The sequence below is a fragment of the Triticum dicoccoides genome, chromosome 1A (genome assembly GCF_002162155.2).
Source record: "Triticum dicoccoides isolate Atlit2015 ecotype Zavitan chromosome 1A, WEW_v2.0, whole genome shotgun sequence".
NCBI classification, from domain to species: domain Eukaryota; kingdom Viridiplantae; phylum Streptophyta; class Magnoliopsida; order Poales; family Poaceae; genus Triticum; species Triticum dicoccoides.
Window position 1 is genome coordinate 79,818,146 of NC_041380.1, and position 9,783 is coordinate 79,827,928.

Consider the following 9,783-nt stretch of genomic DNA (forward strand, 5'->3'; position numbering starts at 1 on the left):
GCAAGTACCCATACTCAACTATCATTTAGTCTTCTATGACTGCTAACACTCACAACATACATATGAGCAAAAAGTTTCAACCGGACACATAGAAAGATAGGGGCTTATAGTTTCTCCTTCCAACTTCTTCACCTCAAGGGTGATGTCAACAATAATAACTCATGATCACTCACATCTATAATACCTAAATAGTTGATCCCCACTATAGGATTTCTCTTAACATGCAGCCTGTCCACATCATCAGTCCTGCCATGTCATCAACTCTCAACAGCATTCCATCTTTATAAAAAAATAATGGCATGTTCTGTCATTCAGCTTCCTTCCCCATTACACTACTGAAGGCCCATTACACTAGGCCCCGATCACATTACTTCTCCACTTCAGTTTCTTTCTCCGTTGGATTGCCACACGAAGATGATTCCCCATATATCACGACACCGCTTCCTTTCCTGCAGGTTTCCACCGTCACTTTGTGCTTCTTTTCTAATCTCCACGGTAGCCCTCTCATGCATCGATCCAACCCTGCCGCGCCTCATGTGCGACGTCTTCACCAGGCGCCGCCCCGCCCCGCCACGAGAGAAAGCCGCGAGATAGCATGGGCTATAGCTTCCTCAAGGCCTTTCTTGCCGCCATCGCACGGGGAGTAGCTCTAGAGTTCATCCTTTAGAGCGTTGAAGTTGTCCCATGGATTTCTCATCCATGGGAGCCAATAATCCAACGGCAAGGAGGATGGACGGCTCAATCTGATTCTGATCTGCCATATCAACAAGTACAATATTGCCTGATCTGATTCCGATTTCTATCTCTCCCTATATCTTTGGATTTTTATGATGGCCCGTAATTATTCAGCTCATCAAATTTCTTTGTAGGATTATATCGGCTTTGTGGAGAGATAACCTCGAAACAACTTAGAAAAGAAAATGCAATGAAACTAATTAATGGTATTGAAATGTCACCTATTAAGAGCCTTTTTGGGACTGCTCTACTCCTTTAATTTCAGCTCCGCTCTGGAAAACACAAGCCAAACGGGGTAGCTCCACGGGATGCCGCTCCGCAAAAAACTTGAATCTGGGGTACAACTCCCAGTTTTTTATGAAGCTCTTGAGGGGGTGCTCCAAAATACTCTAGAAGCCGGAGTCGGGTGGAAATTACCCACCACTGCCACCAGTAAGTGGATACCCCTTCGTTTCTCCCCCCTCGACCAATCAAATAGATCCTTTTCATCAAATTCCTCATCCTTGAAGCTAGACCTAGATGAAAGCCAAACATTCTCTTTGGTAATGCTACAACTTTTGGATGAAACTGCTCCAAAGTGAATTTAGTGGAGCGAAACTGATTTTAGTGAAGCGGATCAGTCCCAAACAAACCCTAAGGACAGTATAACCGTACCTAAAGCGAGCTCTCTCACGCCCTCTGTGATTTTGGCCGTCGGATTTCGTGTTGAACGGTATCTGGCCGTCAGATCTAGGTTTGAGCACCGATTTTACCGCACTGGGCTGGCTGTCCTAATAGGCTGCTGTTCTGGGGACTTTTTTGGAGGCCTGTCGTTGAGTGGGCTTATTGGCCCATTTATCTCTACTACACAGCGATCTGTGGATCCATCCGACGCGCGGGTGGGGAGCCAGGCGACGCTAGATCCGCAGCGGGAGGGGATGAAGCCGACGCGACGCTCGCGTGACCGGCGGTCGATGGGATCCAGCGGACGCGAGCCAGGCGACGCGCGCGAGGGAACCGACAGAGGATCCAGTCGACGCAAGCCGAGCGAGGGATCCAGTGCTCGAGGGATCCAACAACGCTTGCCTGCCTGAGTGCCTGACCGCTTGCAGGCGCACCAGGACAATCCCCTCGAGGAGACAGGAGTACCCGGTCTTGCCTTGATCTGATTTCGTTGGCCTGTAGTCAACTTTCTGGCCCAACGATAGATTTTTGCTATTACATGGTTGGTGTTCATATTGTTAGCTTCTGCCTCGGTTCGTTGTTGAGTTCAGAAATATGGCTTTCGTTCGAATGTTCTTCTGATTGTATGTCTTTCACGCAGGTAGCAGAGGCCCAGCCACTATTTCCTTCGATTGCAGCATCTCTGTACGTACGAGGTTCATCCATGGCTCCTAGATAGATTAGCATCTTTCATGGTGATTCATTGTGCCCCTTCCTTTCATGTATGCATCGAGTACATCTATGCCCTTCTCCCATATTTTGTTGTTTCTGGCCCAATATATTACAGCTTAATAGTAAACGAGAAACTGTGTTGGTTCGGTACACAGAGACTATTCCAGCAAAAAAACTTGCCGGGCTGCAAAGCTTGCACACGTATTTTGGTTGGATTCCATGGCTGGCCTTTTTACAATGGACTCAGGGCATGTAAGTGCATTTGGAATGAAAAAAATGATACCATAATGTATGGGTTCAAATCATATACATCTCTTTTCAATGTGTTAATAATCTGCTTCATGAATATTTTTCCAAGAGACATATGTGAACTCAAACGCTCATTATCTCTGCTGACATGAAGTGGCACCTTTCAAGAACACGGTACATATGGGAATGAAAGAAATAGTAGGAATTCTTTTTTGACAAAAGTCTGTATTAATGGCAACCATACTTTTGAATAACATTGTTTGCATGTATTAAGCTAAAAAGAAAAGATATATATGTCTTGTTTGTTGGATTACCCGTTAACATGATGTATCAGATGTTACTTTTCACAATCAGGGTTGTTGATTTCTTTAATTGTACAGTTTGGGTATATGTTCACTTTTCTTTGCTATATTTTACAGCTGTGAGAAATCATTATCCGATAATTTGATGCCATCAACCCCAATATCAATGCCGTGATTAAAATTAATACCTTTTCATTTAGTTTATTAAGTTTCATCCTAAAACAATCCCAAATATTATTAATCTAAGTTAATTGTTCAACCTGCTATGAAGAAACGATCTGATGGTCCCAATCCCAAAGAAATAAACTCAATTGCAAGGTTTTCCCAATCCTGAAGAAATAAACTCAATTGCAAGGTTTTGGAAAGATGTTACATAGCCGTCCCCAGATTCAGAACATGCTAATTGAGAATTTTCCAGACTACCCAAGATTATATAAAGCAGTGATACTTCAATTTGTATGTCGTTTGTACCCTAATTTCATTCTCTTGAACTATGACATCCCTGCACCGACTTGCTGCCGCCTCATGCAAAAAGGAACATTCTGTCTAACGCCTCTACATTTCTACCTTGAAAATAACAACAACAACAACAACAACAAAGCCTTTAGTCCCAAGCAAGTTGGGGTAGGCTAGAGGTGAAACCCATAAGATCTCGAGAAAATCTTTTGGGTTTCATCTCCATAAGAGTGGCTGAGTTTTTACGTTGGCCCGCCAAGCCTATCACAACCCTCCTCCTTTACCCGGGCTTGGGACCGGCTATGTTGAGACAACATAGGCGGACATTTCTACCTTGAAAATGTGTGATCAAATTTTATGATTTTCTTTTCATGATGTAAATTCCTATCATTCTATCGATAAATTTGACGGGCGCGGCAACGCGCGCCATCAATGATCTAGTTGTTCCCTGATTTCCGCTCAATATTTATGCCAACCTGAAAACCATAAATCCTGCAAGAACATCTACATAGCAGATCAATCTCTTGATCTCTTCCTATTCTAACTAATGTTCCATGTATGTACTGTAGGTGAAATTCGTCATTGATGCTATTGGCTGACACAAATATAGTTGACATCCTAAGATTTTAGAACTGGACCAACTATGCATGTTTAAAATTTATACCTTGCAAGGGACATATCTAATTCAATGTATAAAGGTAATATTGGTCATTGTTTGACTTGCACCCAACACCATGCATCCTTCAATTTCATTTCCTTTATTTATATTTTCTATATGCAAAAGGAGTATTATGTTTGCTTTATTTTCTTGGTCTATGCTTTATGGTTGAAGTTCTCGGTGATATAATCCTCACCCTGGGCATTAGCCGTTCTATAGGAGGCATACACTCCAGCAGGTACTCCTGCCCAGAGTTTGGAATCATTGGCTCAATGAATCTACGAGCCTCTGAAGAACTACTAATGATTGGTCTTGACTTTCACATTTTTTACGTTCTGCGTGCTATTGGGAGCAAATTCTAGTTTCAAATTTCTGCAGTTATTAGTAGGCCGACATGTCTCTTCACTCTTCTGAGTTGGAGCGTATGATACTATCATGTTAGAACTTTCTATGAGTGTCTGCAAAGGAATATCCTCCGTATTTTGCTACTGGAATCTTGGTATGTCTGTGCTCCTTTCTTTTATAGGATTCCTTTAGATTAACTACAATGCACATCAATGTATAGAATACACTTCAGCTATCTATTATATCACTATTTTTAATGCTAGCTAATTGATACTTTTATTACTTGCCAGTTTATTGTTCACATTCTATATTCAGGGTCATGATATTGATGTTTTCTCTTTCTTTTGCAATACTACACGAGAATAGCTTATTTAAGTTCAGATATGCGCATGGCAGAAACATTTGCTTTTATTTTTTGGCAGTAATTACTGTGATGAAACACATCTATTCAAAAAGGCAATGCTAGTTGTAATTTCACTTGCACACAGCACCACGTATCATATATATAGTAATAGATATGAGTATACCACTAACCATGTCAAACACAAATGCTTCATTTAGTTTCATTTCTGTATTCATCATTTTTGTATGCAGAAGGAGTCATGTTGATTTAGAATACAATCCACCATATGCTCCTACTCAGAATTTGGAATCATTGGCTCTGTGAACTATGATCCTCGCAATAACTATTTATGATTGATTAGACCCTCTATCAATTTTTATGTCACTACTTTTGGGAGAAAAACTTTAGAATTTCCGCACAAGGAATTGTTTTTATTAGTAGGCGGGGTGTCTCTTCACTCTCCTGAGGTATAATTTTCTACACAAGGAATTACCCTGTCAAGAATCTTGGTATGTGCTTGCTCGCTGCTTCTATAAGATTCATTTAGATGAAGTGATAGTGTACATCAATTTATAGAACAAAGTTCAATTATCAATTATAACACTTTGTTTCCTAGATTATCTAATTAAAAATATTCTTCCTAGCCAACTTATCCTCATCCTAAATAGCAGCAAAAATTTCCGCAAGAACGCGCGGGCAATCTTCTAGTTTTACTAGATATATGTTCCTAGATCTTTCCCCGCCACATGGTGCTTGCAAAAAGAGAAACTAAAAAATGACCAGAGAAGAATACTTTGATTCTTGCATAAAAAGTAAATACATAAAAGCAAAAGATAGGCTCTTTGCAGAGGGAAGCAGAGGTTGTCATGCGCTTTTTGGTTTTGTATGCACAATCTCTTAATGCAAAAGATCACATTATTTGCCCCTTATGATAGCAACCTTTATTATGCAGTTCATCGCTTTTATTACTTTGCCATCACAAGTTCGTACAACGCTTATTTTCCCTTACACTAAAAGATCAAACACATTTAGGAGCAATTTTTATTGCCTTTTTTTTTGCACCGATGACAACTTACTTGAAGGATCTTACTCAATCCATAGGTAGGTATGGTGAACCCTCAAAACATGAATTTGGGTTTAAGGGTTTTGGATGCACAACTATTATCTCTACTTAGTGCAGAATTTTGGCTAGCTAAGATATTGAGCAATCACCACATGTTAAAGGATCTATGACAATATTACTTCTATGTGAATATGAACAAACATAAATCGTTACATTGTCTTCCTTGTCCAACATCAACAATTTGGCACAAAATATTTAATGGGGGCTCACAATCATAAAATATGTCCAAGATTGTATATTTGCATGTGAATCTTATCTTCCCTTATTAATTCTTTCATGGGTTGCATCATTGACCAATGCTATGTTTGTCAACTTTCAATAAATTTTACCACTTATACTTTTCCTTATGTGATGTCATTACTTACCATAAGATTAGCATATGATCTTTTTAATTATTTCCCTTTATTTTGATTGGAACATAAGAGTAAAGAAGCAAAAATTAAAACTAAACTTTATTATATAACTCTCACTTGATTACATAGATAGATAGATCACAAAACTGGCACTCGAAAATAGATCATACTAAAATTTTATTCAACTAAATCACGAAATAACTAAGGATCGAACTAAGGTAGGTAAATGTAATAAAAGTGATGGTGATACGATGCCGGGGCATCTCCCCCCAAGCTTGGCACAAGCCAAGGGGAGTGCCCATACCCATGCACTCAAGTCTCCTTCTTTGGTGATGGTGATGGTGGTGGCGATGAAGACATAGGGGCATCACACTTTAGCCTCAGTAAGTACTCCAATCTACGCTTAATGCTCCGGAGGGCGATGTTTTGCTCCTCCAACAAAATAATTTCACGAGTGAGATATGTATTTTGAACACAAACCGTTTCGAAGGCCCTAAAGGCTTCGATTTTCAGTGGGGGTGAGACGATCATAGTAAGGTTGAAGGATATCCTCCTCTTCATCGGCCTCCCCTGCGAGCATGGCTTGCCCCCCTTCTTGAGCCTGATTCCCCACAGCTTCCTTGACCTGGTCCTCCTTAGTGGCTTCTTTTGAGTCTTCTCTCCTGAGCTCCATCTTTAGCAGCCAAGCATCGCCTTCTACATTGTTGGAGGAGGGAGAAGACATGATGCTACGCTTGATAGATCTGACAGAAAAATGACACAAAAAAAGAACAGAGGATTTCTCCGCGGTACGGTGGTCAAATTGCTTGGGGTATATACAAAGATTTTTTTATCTTGGGAAACAAGTATACGAAAGGAAAACAGACCCATGAAGGTGCCTGAGGGGCCCACTGTAACGCCCACGATGCGGCTATATCTCCCACGTGTCGAAGCACGACTTAGAGGCATAACCGCATTGTAAGCAATGTCGCAAGTGGGGTAATCTTCACACAACTCATGTAATGAATAAGAAAAAAGGTACATAGTTGGCTTACAATTGCCACGTCACACAATGCATAAATATCATTACATTCATCTAGATACAATCAAGGTCCGACTATGTAACCAAAATAAAGATAACCCCAAATGCAACAATGTCCCCGATCGCCCCAACTAGGCTCCACTACGGATCATCTGGAAAGGAAACGTAGTATCGTCCTGAGTCCTCATTGAACTCCCACTTGAGCTCAGTCGAAACTCCTAGAGCGGTATCATCGGTCCCTGCATCTGGTTTTGGTAGTAAACTGTGAGTCACGGGGACTCAACAATCTCACACCCTCGCGATCAAGACTATTTAAGCTTATAGGTAGGGTAAAAGGTATGAGGTGGAGCTGCTGCAAGCACTAGCATATATGGTGGCTAACATACGCAAAAGAGAGCGAGAAGAGAAGGCAAGGCACGGTCGATAAACTATGATCAAGAAGTGATCCTAGAACAACCTACGTTCAAGCATTACATGAGACCGTGTTCTCTTCCCGGACTCCGCCGAAAAGAGACCATCACGGTCACACACTCTGTTGATTAATTTTAATTAAGTTAAGTTTCAGGTTTTCTACAACCGGACATTAACAAATTCCCATTTGCCCATAACCGCGGGCACGGCTTTCGAAAGTTCAAATCCCTGCAGGGGTGTCCCAACTTAGCCCATCACAAGCTCTCACGGTCAACGAAGGATATTCCTTCTCCCAAGACAATCCGATCAGACTCAGAATCCCGGTTACAAGACATCTTGACAATGGTAAAACAAGTCCAGCAAGACCACCCGCTGTGCCGACAAATCCCAATAGGAACTGCACATATCTCGTTCTCTGGGCACACCGGATAAGCTAAACGTACGGGAGCCAACGTAACCCAAGTTTCCAAGGGACGGCCCCGCACGGTGCTCTAGGTTGGACCAACACTCAGATGAGCACTGGCCCGGGGGTTTAAAATAAAGATGACCCTTGAGTCCGCGGAACCCAAGGGAAAAAGAGGCTAGGTGGCAAATGGTAAAACCAATGTTGGGCATTGCTGGAGGATTTTTATTCAAGGCGAACTGTCAAGGGGTTCCCATTATAACCCAACAGTGTAAGAAACGCAAAATCAAGGAACATAACATCGGTATGACGGAAACTAGGGCGGCAAGAGTGGAACAAAACACCAGGCATAAGGCCGAGCCTTCCACCCTTTACCAAGTATATAGATGCATTAAAATAGACAAGATATAATAATGATATCCCAACAATAAACATGTTCCAACAAGGAACAAACTCCAATCTTCACCTGCAACTAGCAACGCTATAAGAGGGACTGAGCAAAGCGGTAACATAGCCAAACAACAGTTTGCTAGGACAAGGTGGGTTAGAGGTTTGACATGGCAATATGGGAGGCATGATAAGCAAGTGGTAGGTATCATAGCATAGGCATAGCAAAAGAGCGAGCATCTAGCAAGCAAAGATAGAAGTGATTTCGAGGGTATGGTCATCTTGCCTGCAAAGTTCTCCGGGTTGACGTTAGCTTGATCCTCGTAAGCGTACTCAACGGGTTCCTCGATCACGTACTCGTCTCCCGGCTCTACCCAAAGCAAGAACACAAGCAAAGGGAGACATAATCAACCACGTGCAATGCACAAGCAACATGATGCAAAACATGACATGATATGCGGGACGTGATATGCGATGCATATGCATGTTTCGGAAAGGAAAGATTGAACCTGGCCTCAACTTGGAAAACCAAGAGTGCCACTAGAAAGATGAGTTGATTTCGGTCGAAATCGATATAAAGATCACCGAAAACAGATGCACGGTTTGCAAATGGCAAGCAAAACAAATAATGACGCAAAGCTGCAATCAACTGCACGAGGCCTTCTAAATGCATCAAGAACAACAAGCTACTGCACTCTAACATAACAACAAATCACATGGCAGTGATCCACTCAAGATGCTTGACAAAAGATAAACTCTGAGCTACGGCTAATTCACTCAATAGCATGTTTAAACAAGCATGGCAAAAGTGCAAAAGATATCAGGTTACAGACTTAGTGAAAATAACAACATGCCAGGAATTTAACATCAGGAAGCAATGTTTAGAGCAAGATAACAACATGCTACAGGAACATACCACGACAAAGCAAGGCATGGCATGAAGCTACTCAAAGCATACAACAAAAGTCTCTTACTTACCATAAGCCAAAAGGGATCCGAAAATACAATGGCATCCATGTGAACATAGCAACTTCCGTAAACAGATTCAGACTTAGTAGAAAACTGGAACATGGCAAAAACAGATTCATGTAGGCATGTTTACGAGCTCGATGCACTCACCACAAGGCATGGCATGACAAACTAAGCATACACCCAGCAAGTAGACATGGCATAGAAGCTAAACATGGCAAGAACAACCTCATAGCATAAATGGATCAACTAAACAACCTCGGCAAAATTGCTTAACATGTAAACAATCTACCAGGAACATTTTTTAGCAAAAGTAGAGCTCGATTGAGTCAAGCTAGGGTGCTCCATGATTGCAAAAAAAAATACATGGATGGATAGAGCATAACATTATCTCCAAAACATCCTTACTGATCATGCTCAAAAGAGGCATGGATCGCTCTGTAGCAACAAGAATACATGGCATAAAAATATTAACATGGCAAAGACTTAGAAGATTTCTAAGTCCCTGAAATCAGCAACATTACGAGAGCTACTTTGCATGCTTGTGCTAGTCACCATAAAGATCACAAAAATACATGGCATACACCCCTGTAAAGATGGCATGGCATACTTTAAAACACATGAAGGGCTCAAGTTCATAGGAGGCACACATTA

General features: G+C 41.5%; 1 long non-coding RNA gene across 1 annotated transcript; it reads left to right on the top strand.

The window, feature by feature from the left end:
• Nucleotides 1-1,581: 1,581 nt before the first annotated feature.
• Nucleotides 1,582-2,414, top strand: LOC119266106. Its single transcript, XR_005131882.1, has 2 exons — nt 1,582-1,939; nt 2,039-2,414. It is a non-coding gene; the product is annotated as an uncharacterized LOC119266106 (long non-coding RNA).
• Nucleotides 2,415-9,783: the final 7,369 nt, after the last annotated feature.